Source organism: Aulonocara stuartgranti, assembly GCF_965226115.1.
Source record: "Aulonocara stuartgranti genome assembly, chromosome: 6".
Taxonomy (NCBI): Eukaryota; Metazoa; Chordata; class Actinopteri; order Cichliformes; family Cichlidae; genus Aulonocara; species Aulonocara stuartgranti.
The window spans coordinates 8786626-8800161 of NC_138944.1; the positions used below are offsets into that span (position 1 = coordinate 8786626).

General features: G+C 40.0%; 1 long non-coding RNA gene across 4 annotated transcripts in view; it reads left to right on the plus strand.

The window, feature by feature from the left end:
* The window catches only part of LOC309707946, a 107092-nt gene that overhangs the window by 23238 nt on the left and 70318 nt on the right, over nt 1-13536 (plus strand). For all 4 annotated transcript variants that reach the window (XR_014277131.1, XR_014277132.1, XR_014277133.1 and 1 more), the window contains exon 2: nt 7709-7820. This is a non-coding gene — a long non-coding RNA (uncharacterized lncRNA). The remainder of the gene's footprint in view (nt 1-7708; nt 7821-13536) is intronic.

The following is a 13536-nucleotide window of genomic DNA, read 5'->3' on the forward strand; positions in this document are numbered from 1 at the left end:
ACAAGTCTGATTTAAACTGTGATTTTCCTTCATATTCACTCAGCTCCAGGCTGATTCTTTTCATCTGTCTTCAAGGTTAAGAGTTTGACTAACCATCGTCTAGACAGTAGCAGGAGCTAGCGCTCCTGCTCTGTGTTCTTTTCCTCCCGTCTCTCTCCATCTCAGGGGCTCTACTTTCAGCCCCAGGGCCATTTGCTCTAAGGGCAGGCATAAGAGAAGTTCCATGTATTCGCCTTCGATCACAGTGAGCATTTTTTTCTTCACCACTCCCCACAGTCCTCTGCGACCAAGCAACCTTGTTAGATTGGTAAAAATAGTAACACCGGCAATGATTCTGAAGAAGCAAGACTCTGTTTTTTTAAAAAACAAAAGAAAGGCAAGAGGGAAAGCAGGAAAATAATGAGGGAGACAGTCTGGAAAATATACGCACAGGCTACAAAAGCCCTTAGAGTGGCCAGACTTTCTGCTGCTTAGGTGAGAGAGATTAAATGCCCCGACTGGTTTGGGTGATTAGCAATGACCTCTCCTACAGAGGCTACAACCTCACTGCCTTAGGCTCCCTTAGACAACAAGCACACAGTGTGCATTTCCAAGAGATTTTTAGAGAATTACTCATTTAAATAATAGCATTTATTTCTGGTTGTTCCAGGAAGTAGCATTTCCATTGTGGATAAATTATCCATCAACATCTGTTCTTATAGAGTCCTTCTAGCATAAGTAATGCATTCATGAACGATTAAATTAAATTAATCTGAAAGACATAAAAAATAACATGCTCCCCATTAAACTGACAACAGATGTCCTGAAAGAGAAGTCTAATTCCCGATATTTACAGTAAGTACAGCCTTGCACATAACATGCCTTCAAAGTTTCATCTAAAGTGTGGACTAAACTTTAGCCGGAACTAAGGTCGAGCTTAAATGCCATATGTGATATTTTTGGCAGCAGTAGTGGCGGCACTGCAGGGAAAGCTCTGCTGAATTCAGCATTAAAACACTGACAGAATAGTTTCCACCCAACTTGTCCTCAATCAATAAGATGCCATTGTAAGTGTTTGCTCTGAAATAAATTGGGAATTCATTTTGTTTTGTTCCTCCTCCCCCTTGCTAGTCTCCACTGATGCTGTGCTCCCACTGTTGGCGTTGGTGGTTAACTTTTCTGCCCGATAATGGAATAGAGTGGACTGCTTATCGATTTGTTTGTCTAGATACAAGTCAACGCCCGCTCTCCGTGGAGCAGCGCTGTTACATTTCTGTGCATTGTGCGGCAGACTGCGGCGTCGATGCTTCAAATTACAGAGTGACAAGAGGTGGTGGAAAATAGGCCACATGTCAACTAATGATAAACCTGCTACATTTTCAGACAATTTGTTTTTCTTTGTGCACTTGATGAGGTCAGTGACGAATCTTGTCTGCGAATTGCCTCTCACACTGACAACAAGCAATATGTCAATGCAGGGAGAACTGCATGCATAAGGTTGGCTTTCCTTAGTGAGCATTGTGATAAATGAGCACTATTAGAGATGATGCATGTGATTTTGTGATGGTGACTGCTACTATTACATTGACCTGGCAAATATGTGCATTCTTTTTATCTTAGTTCTAACTCCCTGACTGAGTCATTTCTTTCACTGTGTTGCACAACGGTAGGAGGATACGTTTTTTAGTTCATCTGATATCCAGGTGGCTCAGTTCTAGCAAGAGTTCTAGCAAGGGGCCAAAGATCTATCGTGTAATAACTGGAGCCGGCTTTTTAGCAAAAGGAGTGCAGGTGCATAAGTGCAGAGGTTGGTGTATAGATTTGCTTGTGTGTGTATATTAAGACTGGGGCTGGAGGCATTTAACTCAACAGTGCCTTAATAGCAATATACTGTATAACACTAGTGTGCTGTTCTACACTCTCTCCATCTGTCTCTCTCTCTCTTTAATCTCAGACTCTCCTGTCAAGGTCCTATCTTTTTCTCTGTCCCATCACTCAATTAGGCTTTCCTGTCTTTTTATTCTATCTTAGTCTTTTCACTTTAATGTAAAAAGGAAAAGGAAAAGAAAAAAAAAGACCCTCCTCTTGTATTTGAAAAATGGCCAACTTGCTTCTGAGCCTGCGTTTTAGATGGTTGTCTACATTTCAGCCAGTTGTCTCCCCCAAGCCTTATTTATCCAATTCTACGCTATGGGAGCAATCATAATTGTCTTGACAGTCATGTGGTGAAAGAGGCCGACCAGTCAGTGTGGGTGGAGGCATCTTTACACTCACACAGATTCAGCGCTGTCAAGGTCCTTCTGTCCTTAGCCCATAGCCCCTGGACCCGGCTGGTCCTGTTGTCTGAGCAGATTAGCATTCAAAGCACAGCAAAACCACACTCAAACTGTACAGTCTAGCACACATACATTAAAATATGCATGCTGCAACATATGTGCCAATGCTATAGGAGCACGTGACTCAGGCTACAAGGACGACAAGTTTCAGGTCGCCACGCTGTTGCAGAACACCGATCGAATATGAATATGATTTATTCCTTTGTTTATTCCAGGTAGAACCAAAGCTGTGTTTTGGGTTGAACTATGGTTATTTGATAAGGGAGTCCAGCTGAGCATGTCTGTTGTTGGCAAACGACTCCCTCATTAATTTGACAAACAGCAGTCTATTTCTGGTCAGTGCTTCGGCAGATTTTTGGAGTAGAAATTGAGCACGTAATTCCATTATCCTTTGAATCTGGAATTGAAGAACAACTGGTGCTTGCAAGCCTTTCTAAACATAAACAAACAACAGCTGTGTTTATGCAACTGTTGGAGTCAGCTTGGCTTATAATGAAACCTAGCTTAGACATAGCTATTACAGTGTTGTGTATCACATTATGATGAATGGAAATCCCATTTTCATATCAGATACATCTGTAGCTGAATAAGCTCAGATATATGTACAGTATATCATGCTTGTAACACGAATGATAATTATATAAACTGCAAAAGGTGTTTTTTTTTTAATTATATTTATATAATGTTTCAGGAACCACAGTGTTCCTATATACTCTTGCCTTTAAGGGTTTTTATTACCACTGTCAATATAACAATTCAGAACTTAAACTAATTAAGTTAATTTCTTAAAAATATACGACTTAAAACCACGTCAGATTTGAATATATGACCACAGGTCAAAGCAATGGAAGATTGTAGATACTTAAAGATCCCTATTAGAAACCAGTTAACAAGTGGAGTTTAATGTGTTTTGTGTCACCTTGTGTTTCAAAGTGCTGCCTCAAAAGTCAGCTTTTGATATTTTGAAAATAATTCCCTACTAGCACATGAGAAAATTAAGTCATGATTATGCAAGTACTTTCCAAAAAAACAGCAACAACATTACGTGAATGCATTGTGTAACACAGCAACTTCTGCAAGTGTTTCTCCTTAATTTGGGTCTGATGCTGATCGACATCTGCACAGCTGAGTTCTGCTCTCAGAAAACTGTACTTATACTTACAGCAACTATGTTTCTAGGACCAGAGAGTTTCTAGGTTCTGAACTTCCTGTTTGTTCTATCTTTTGTTCCCTAATTCTGTAATTGTCATGGATTGAGGATGTTCTGTCACATTTAGCTGTAAATTCTTAGCAGACCTAACAGCATACAGAGCAGAGTGCTAGGGCTTTCTTGGCTACAGGGCTTTCCCTAGCTAAACTGATTTAATCACATCTATAATGAAAGCTATGTCTTCTGTGATGTTTTATTTTGTCTAAAATCAGGTGTGAATGCTTTTATTTACTTCTATTCATTTATTCCAGTACAATGGCATTAAGGATAGGAATAGACATAATTGGTATTCCTTTGCCTCATTTTCACTGAACATACAGAGTAGATAAGGCTTGAATCTTGAATAGCAAGTAAACACAGCTGTTACTAATAACTAGATCCAGCAGAACCTTCATTTATGTTATTAGTAACACCATGTTAAAATTAGTGCTGTAAAAAAGCCAGTAGAACCTTTCAGACAGAGGGTGAAATGTGGTACATTGTGGGAAGAATACGGTGGTTTTCACAATCTAATGTTATAAAGCTATTCTAGTACATGCCCAAAATAAAATCATGCATAATTGAGAATTATATGGACTGGAAAACTAACTTAAGAGCAACTTCAGAATGGTAAAAGAACAGACATATTAAATTCCTAAAAAGCTATGCAGGCTGTTGAAAAATCCTGCATTCCAAAGTTTCCTTCCAATATTTATTTACTCTACAGGGAACCTGTGATCAGCATTAAACACTGTTGAAATTGACTCTTTAAAACCCAAAGTCTGTCCTTTGATTGTCACTATCTATGCTCCAAATTACCAGCTGAGACTTTTGAAGCTTTCTGAGTGTGTGGTGCTAAATGGTTGTTGTTAGTAGTTGACCTTGAAGCAAGATAATGACACAAACATCGCTCAAAAGGCAATTACATCCTACCCTTTTCTTTTTGAGACTCAATGGCGTGTTAATGTGAATGAAGGGGAATGTAGTGTGAAACCAGTGAGGCTGCATAGTCCGGGTTAATGGAAGCTACAAACGGTTGGATGGGAACTAGTCTGTTTGTGAGGGCTCTCTCCTCGTTCTGCTCTTTTAAAAGTAATATTACACCGGAGTGTGGCAAAAGGATGCACTGAGGACTCAATCAAAGTCAGATAAGAAACACAGAGAAACTGAGGATACTTTGGGGTGAAGTGGTTTGAGAGTGGGAACATTTATCCTAGGATGTGTTATCCTAGCTAGATGTTCTAAATGAGTTGTACAAGGTGTGTGTGTGTGTGTGTGTGTGTGTGTGTGTGTGTGTGTGTGTGTGTGTGTGTGTGTGTGTTGGGGGCATGTCACTATTAATTTCTTTCACTTTAGACACTGTCTTAACTTACAGGCTGAAGCAGTATTGTCTTACATGCAGTATATCCCTGACTGAACAGTCATTTTCTACATAAAGCAAGTTACAGAGAGGAGAAAAATGTGGATGTACACGCAATACGGAGAAAAAGAGAAGAAATTACAGAGGATGGAAAAAAAGGAGAAATAAAGAAGACAATATTAAGGCTTTTGGAGAAGTGGGCCTCGGAGAACCACCACGGGACAGAATGGAAAGAATAGCCTGTATTGTTTTCTCTTCCCTTTGATTTTCTGCCCTCAGCAATAACATCCTCCTGCATACACATACAACCACACACACATATGAGCTTGTTCACATATACAGTGGCAGAAGTACTCCAGCATTGTTCCACCTGAAACTTGAGCTATTTCCATCTGAATCAGTTTTTCTGTAATCAGAAAAATGACCTTGTTTGCCTTTTAAGGTCTCTAATGTCTTCCAGAAATAAATACCTCTTTGCAGTTAGTAATTGAGACCCTCAGCAAGTATGTGGTATCAGTAATGAGGCAAAACAAAACTGTCTACGTTGTGAAAAAATAAATAAATGACAATAATTTGGTTACTCATACTAAAATATGATGCCGTTTTTTCCTCATCCAATGGGAATCTAAGGTTCAGGCACATATTTCATTACCTACAGCTAGAGCTGGGCGATATGAGATTTTTTCATATCACGATATGTTTTTTTCATTTCAGGCGATAACGATATCTATCACGATATAAGCCAAATAACTATATTTGTAAGATTTAAATGTGCCGTTGCTCACAAGTAAAATGTGAAATAATCAGCAGCTTGTTTTTAAATATTTATTTCCCATAATAAGTTCAACAGGGTAGATGTACTTAAGGAACATGAGACTTTTTCAGCTAAATAAAGGCAAATATTGCAAACTACACAAAAGGCAGCCGCTAAAGCGTTTAAGTTTCAAAATAGAACAAATGAAACAGACTAAATTGTCAATTCCACTTAGAAATAAAGTATTAATTCTAAAAATAAATCTTAGTTTGTTTTACAGAAGAACAGACAAAACTGACTAACTTTTGTCAATATCAAATAAACTGAGAACTAAAAGGAAATTCTCAATCTCTCCTTGTTGTATAGCTGAGCTTTTCAAACAGTTGTAACAGTTACTTTAGTCTGACAAAAGCCGAATGATGAATTAGCGCTTCCAGTCAGAGACTGAGGCTACGTCCACACGTACACGGGTGTTTTTGAAAACGGAGATTTTCCGTTTTAAAAAATAATCCCGTCCACACATAAAGGCAGAAATGAAGGAAAACGCTGCTATGAACATGCCAAAGCAGCAGGTGGCGCTAGATTCCTAACCGTGCAGAAATGTTGGCCAATCAGAAGTCTAGAAGCCTCGGTGGGAAAAAGTAAACAAAGCTGGGGCATAGAAGCAGACCCGAGTCGTATGTGTGGAGGGACAGTAACTGTGTGTATATGTAAGCATTTAAACACTGCAGAGAGTAGAATTAACAGTAACACTATTGTAGAAATTCATTTCACCGAAACAATAACGTGGCGCACAGTGTGACGCATGCACCAGTTTATTGTATTTCCAGACTTGCTTTCGGCACAATTTACAGTGCACGCTACTCTGTTTTTTGTCAGACTTGAAATAGCCGAAATACCTTCACACTACGGAACTTCTATGGCTCTTCCGTTCGACAATCTCTCCGGCGTTGGAACCGTCATCTGTTTTCTCTTCGGTCACGCTCGGTTGATTTTTCTAGTCGGCACACTCATTTCCTCCATTATGCGCTGGCTCCATTACCCGCTGGCTGCTTCCCAAACAAACACACGTGCGGCTTGGCACTTGTGCTGTACGTAACAAGTCACGCGACGTGACGCTGCGGCTGTGATTGGTTCGGCTCTGCGCTACGGAATTTGGATCGGCTGACCTTTTTTTTTTTTTTATTTATTTATTTTTTTTAAGAGGACAAGAGCTGCGAGGTCTATCGCGATAGCTTAATTTCTCTATCGAGTAAAAGTTATATCGCGATACATATCGTTATCGTTCTATCGCCCAGCTCTACCTACAGCTGACCAGAAAGAAGTCTAGCCATGTTTTGCTTTTTAGCAGTTGTGAGCTTACACTACTGTTTTCTATCTATAGCAGACAGATATGTGGGGAGAAAAACTCTTAAAATCTTAAAATGATATACAGAGAAGACACCAGAAGTTTTTCTGATTTTCATTTGCAGTCTGAACAATATTGGAGAGTCACGTTTAGCAGGCTTTGGATCCATGCAGGAAGAAGACGGCCCTGGCCAAAATACAAGCTTCAACATAAATAGCTTCTATTTAACAAATATTTTATTAACATTTATCTACATTACAGTCAGACGATAAATAATAACTGGCTTAGCTCAAATATCAGTTTTCTTATTCTTCCTGGCTACAATTAAACCCTCTAAGCAACACTTGTGGTTTTCCTTACAAGCTATAACTTAATAGCAAATGTTAGCTGATCCTATGATTGAAGCATCAAGATGTATCAAGATCCAGACAAGTAAGCTTGACTAAAAGTCAGCGTAACTGAAGGCCAGGTTACCAAAAATAAAATACAAAAATCACTTCTTACTGAATACCATCCACGAAAGGTTGTTCTGACAGGAATAAACTAAAGATGTATATAAAGTACATCTAAGGACTCTCAGCTCACTCTCCACACCTTGTGAAGGCCAGGTGGAGCTCTAAGGGATGCTGGGCACGCGGACTGGAAGCTGTGCTTCTGAATGCCAATCACAATCTCTGGAGACGCCTGATCCCCCAATCCTTCTCTCTCCTTCTCTTCTCATCGCTCCTTTTTCTCTTGTCAGGTGGAAGTGAATGCTCAGGGCTACATGTGTTAAGCAGATGTGTGGGAATTGGAGAGAACATCAAGGTTAAGAGGAAAGGTGCACCGAAAACCCCAGGCAAATCTGCTACCTAGTAAGTATTTATGTGGAGAGTCTCAAGGGAGGAGGGATTTATTTGCATATACAGGTGCGTGTGTCAGCGAAAATGGTGGGTATTTCTATTCATGCTTAATGTGCTATCACATTGTATTTGCTTATATCTACTGTATTGTTTGTATGGTGGCTGGTGGTCATGTGTATCTTTTTCTTATAGCATGCTTGTACATATGTCTAAACTGTACATATTGGTGCACAGAGTATGTAATATTTTATTTTTATAGTATATTATTAATAATGCATTTGTATTGTGTTCCTCTGAGGACGTGTAACTATACAGTCACTAGACACTTCATTAGGTACACCTTGTTATTACCAGATTCAACCCTTTTTACCTTCAGTACTACCTTAATACTTATTAGCAGCACAGATTCGACAAGATGCTGGCAGCATTCCTCAGATTTTGGGCATACTGGTATGATAGCATCACACAGGCGAGCTGCAAATCCATAACGTGACTCTCCCTTTCTACCACAGACCAAAGGTGCTCTATTTGATTGAGATCTGGTGACTGTGGAGCCCATTTGAGTACAGTGACCTTAATGCCATGCTTAAAAAAAAGTTTAGAGATGATTTAACCTTTGTGACGTGGGATGTGATCCACCTGGCACATGGTATGGTGTGCTGCTGTTGCCCATCTACTTCAAACTTGTCAGAGATCCTCTCTTGCATATCTTGGTTGTAAGGAGCAGTTAGTTGGGTTACTGTTGCCTTCCTATGAGCTCAAAGCAGTCTGTCCATTCTCTTCTGACATCTGTGGCATCAACAGGCATTTTCACCCCAAAACCAGCCGCTTACTGGATGTTTTCTCTTTTTTGGACCTTTCTCTTTGAAACCTGGAAATGGTTGTTGAGTTGTTAACATGTGTTCAGCTGATTAGAAATGTGCATTAAAGAGCATTTGAACAGTTTTACCTAATGAAGTGGCCGACAAGTGTATATAGCACATTTCCATGTTATTTCCACGTCATTTATAACTAACATACTGATCATAAACGAACATAAAAGAAATATATAACTATGAACCCTCGATTATGAGAATGTTTTATATTATGAGGATGTAGAGTCAGAGCACTGCACTCTTCTCCATCATCTGTCAGAAGGATACATGTAAACAGTGTGAAGCCTGCTTACATAGACAGCATTTCTCTGTGTATGTTTCATGAGGATGATGATATGATGATACAACAACTGCCGTTCAACCGTTTAATTTTAACAAGCTTCAAAACTTTCCCTCCTGTGATGAGAAGTTCTTTGATGTCTCCATAGGAACAGGCAGCGCGGCGTAACCATGCAAAGCTTCGCTACGCTCAGTTCTTCTGCCTTTTGTTTTTTAATATATTCCGAGGTGCAAAAGTTTTTATGCAAAATCCTATTCTTCTTCTACAATGTTGTAAATAATTCAATAAAAATTGTGCACAATAATCCTAGTGGGGCTTCAGAGCATTAGATTTGGTCCTGGTTGCAGGTGAAAAAAGATAAGATATTCAAATGATCCTGATACGTATTCCACTGCGGCCGTGCTAAGCATTTTTTAGGTTTAAGTCTTCTCTCTAGCTAATATCTGCCCCAACTGTGCATATATGCATGTGCATATTTGTGTGCGTATCTGTCTTGTAAAGAAGCTGATCATGATACTTTTGTTTTTACTCACTTCCTCTTTTGCTCAAGTGAAAACATTATCCAATTTTTTTTGACACAGCAGAAAAAAATTAATTGCGGATATTTTTCTTGTTTGTAACTGTAACTACACCTCATACAATATGTGACTGCTGCATGTAATTTATTCATTTTAGTCGGTAGGCCCGTGCTGCAGATTTCTGTATATCCTGCAACCATGTGGTATTCACAGATTATGGAGATGTATCACTCATGTAAGGAGAATTCCCTAGAAAGTGCCCACAGCTGTCCCGCTGCACATCTGATCCAATGCTTGTCTGCTTTTCTGCACCAGGATTATTATCTGCATCTTAACAATATGTGGAAAGAGTATAAAAAAAAGAGTATAAAAAAAGAGTATAAAAAAAACTGTGGTAAGAATGTGCCAGAATATTCAAACACCACCATAGCAGACGTCTCGGATGTCAACTCGATAATCTACCGCTTATCATACCTTGCTGTTCTTGTTTGTCACAAGTATGATAAATATCAAAGCAAACTTTGTGCTGCCTCTGGAAGTCAAATACACAGGAAAGGTTATTTTAGGAGCAGATATAATGCAGATTTGGCAGCGTGGGGTTTATTAGAGCAGTTTCTGTTCATTTCCAGTGCACCATGCCAAGATAATGGTAATTAGTGAATCGGTGAATCATCCTCAGTCATTATCGGTAAATGCTTAAATTTAATTTTTTGGCTTTAAAGGCAGATTTTATTAACAGATGAACTCAGATAAGATCCTTCTCATTTCCTGAGGTAGACTTTGAGATCGAAAACATGTCTCTGTGAGTGATTGTGTTTTGCTGATTGCTCACTTTTCTTGCTTTGGCAATGCGTGTGGGTACACACACCATGAATGCATGTACACAGATGAGTTATGATTCCAGACACTAGTATCCTCACACATCTCTTGCCCTCCCTTTTGTCCTTTTCTACTTTTACTTAACACAATAGACTGTTATTTTTGGAGCACACACACACACACATGCACGCACGCACACACACACATACGCAGTAGGTTCTATTGATTTCTTTTGCTGCAAAATCGAGCTTGGCAAACATAAATTTTAGGAGCAACGTGTTATATTCAAAATTCCCCAAGTGCCTTTTGTGAATATGGTTTACCAAAGGGCATTCATAGCCAAGCCACATAACACTCAGAAACTCTCATCTCTTTCCATTTTTGGAACAAAACATGAGTTAAACCAAAGGAGCCCAACTTTTCTTGCCAGACAGACTCAAAGCCATGCACTGGTCCCAGCTGTCATTCTGCAGCCATGCGTAACAGAGACAAACAAACAGTGGGGGCTGCTCTGTCTCCGAACGCAACCCATCGATCATAACACAGCACCGCACATTTCCTGGAAGAGGGAGACAGACAAGCTGATGCGGAGAGAGAGAACAGTGGAGCCGATATACTTCCTTGTGTGTGTGTGTGTGTGTGTGTGTGTGTGTGTGTGTGTGTGTGTGTGTGTGTGTGTGTGTGTGTGTGTGTGTGTGGAGACTGCATGGAGACTGCGATGTCCTCAGAGATCTCCACTGAGACATCTGCCACCTCCCAACCCAGTCTCCTGATGCTTCCCTCGGTCTGTGGTCAGACTTTCTCTCACACCTACCACATCCGGGGGAGGATGTGCAGCATTGGTGGAGAACAAATATAACACAGAAAGTTCAAAACGAAAAAGTGGATGAAATAAATGAAAAATTAAGGCGATAGGGAATAAAGAGAAGATAAGGGGGGTATACTAAAAAGGATTAGTGGGATTAAAAGCCCAGCGATAAACTCTGTCTTCTTCCTTCATCACATCCAGGGGCTATCTTCACTCACTGACTCCCCCAGCCCCTCTTCCCCTCCCTCGCACCTCTCCAGGCTGTCTTTACTCTCATCACTGAGAGTCCTGGAGAAAAGTTCACCTTTGAATTTTCATTGTGGTTGCCCACACCAACCCTGCGTGTCATGAAAGTTTCATCTCTCTTTCTCTTTCTGTCTCTCGCCCCTCGTTCTCTTTCTTGTCGTGTATGCATCCATGGCTGGATGCAGCTCCCCAGGTGAGGAATGATGATGAGAAAATGCGAGATATCCAGCAGAGGTTTGCCATGCTGGGCTGTGTGGAACTTTGCTTGGGGCTGAATGACAGCAGCCTCCATGAAAGAAGGCTGGAATTGCCTTCATATCAATGCCACGTAGCCCAAAGCAAAGACTGCAGCTACACTGATTTGAGATTTAAGGCCTGTGCTTCACTGGTATGAAGATCTTCTGGGAAAATGCCTCTAGCGGACAGCACCAGATAAATCTACTGAATGCTCAAGAGACACAGCTGAAGATGCTAATTTGACTTCGCAAACAAAAGCAGAAACTCTGTGTGTTACACACTCACATGTCAAGTGAATGCAAACCACAACTGCAAAGCCATAGATACAGATTGGCTTTGAAAGGCTATACATAAAATAATATATGTAAAACATTTCATCTGAGTCTTTTAGGTTTCTGCCTAAAAGTTTAATATCTCAATTTAATGTCCTGTACATGCAGGACATACAAAATGTAAACATGACATAAAGTGTAACTTTCAAGTCTATTGTCCCATGTCTAAAGTGTCTCTGTACAGCGCTCCAAATTTATGCTAAAATGTGTGACATATATGGGGATAATACTGTACCTAAATGCACTTAGCACTTAGTTAGTGTCTTTCCATTTTACACCAACTTTTAAAAAAATTCATAAAGTGCATGGTGCAGATCTTATCATCTCAAATTTTATCGTATCATCTAACATTTTATGATTTGAGAACCACATAAAACACACACAAAAAAACCAACAGTGCCATGCAGTCCTATACATAAAAATAATAATAATTTAAAAATCCCAAAACACACTTTGCTTTTTGTGATTACAGTGAATGCTCATAGTTGAGACAAATGCAAAAGGCATGATGTTTACAGGTAGCATTAGATAGATAGATACAGTAAAAACTACTACTAATCAGACAGTTCATTCAAAACCATAATTCTCACCATGACCTAACATTAACTTAGTGTGATGTTAGGTCAAGGTGATGTCTAACTGTAACCAAATATAAAAGTCTGTGGACCACTGGGTGAAATATGAGGGCAAGTCGAAATGTATTAAAAAATGGCCTGTATCTGCGGAGCGCACACATTCCCAGATCTCTGATGTTGAACTTCTACAACTGTGCCATCAGCAGCGTTCTGACGTATGGATTTCTAGTGTGGTTCCCCAGCTGCACCAAGGCCGATCAGCAAGCACTCCAGCGGGTGGTGAAAGAAGCTGGCAGAATTATTGGAACAAGTCTGCCAGAGATCAGTAATATCTTCCCCACTCGCTGTCTGAGGAGGGTGCACAGTATCCTGCGGGACCAACATCACCCTGCGCGCCACCTTTTCCATCTGCTGCCCTCAGGGAGAAGGTACAGGTCTATACAGGCCAGAACATCCAGACTGGCCAACAGCCTGTATCCACAGGCTGTGAGGCTCCTGAACTCACTGCCCCCCTCTCACGGACAATAACCATATCCAACTTCTTAATAGCAATGAACTGGTCTGCATTGGTGCATCATATCTTTATTCTCTTCCCCCTCCTGCCCCCCCCCCCCCCCCTCTTTCTTAAATAGATAACTATCATATCTGATATCATATCTCACAGTACAATAATATTGAATGGGTTGCATTGTTGTATTTTGTCATGTTTCTCAGGTCTTTGTCTGAATTTCTACGAACATTATTGCTAAGGATTGTCTTATTGCATTGGAGTCACACTGGGTTAAATATGTACACTTGGGTTTTAAGGGGTATTTATTATTTTCTTCTTTTTTGGGTTGTATGGAAGCCCCAAACGCAATTTCATTGTTCTTGACAATGACAATAAATAAATACTACTAAAAACTACTAGACAAGTGGGGGACCAACCAACAAAACAACATTGAGGCTCAAAAAGAAAAAAGACCCACTACTACTTAAAACATCTTAAGGTAAAGTATTTTTTCCTTAACCCTTTAGACCCTCACCCGTCGCGGGTGA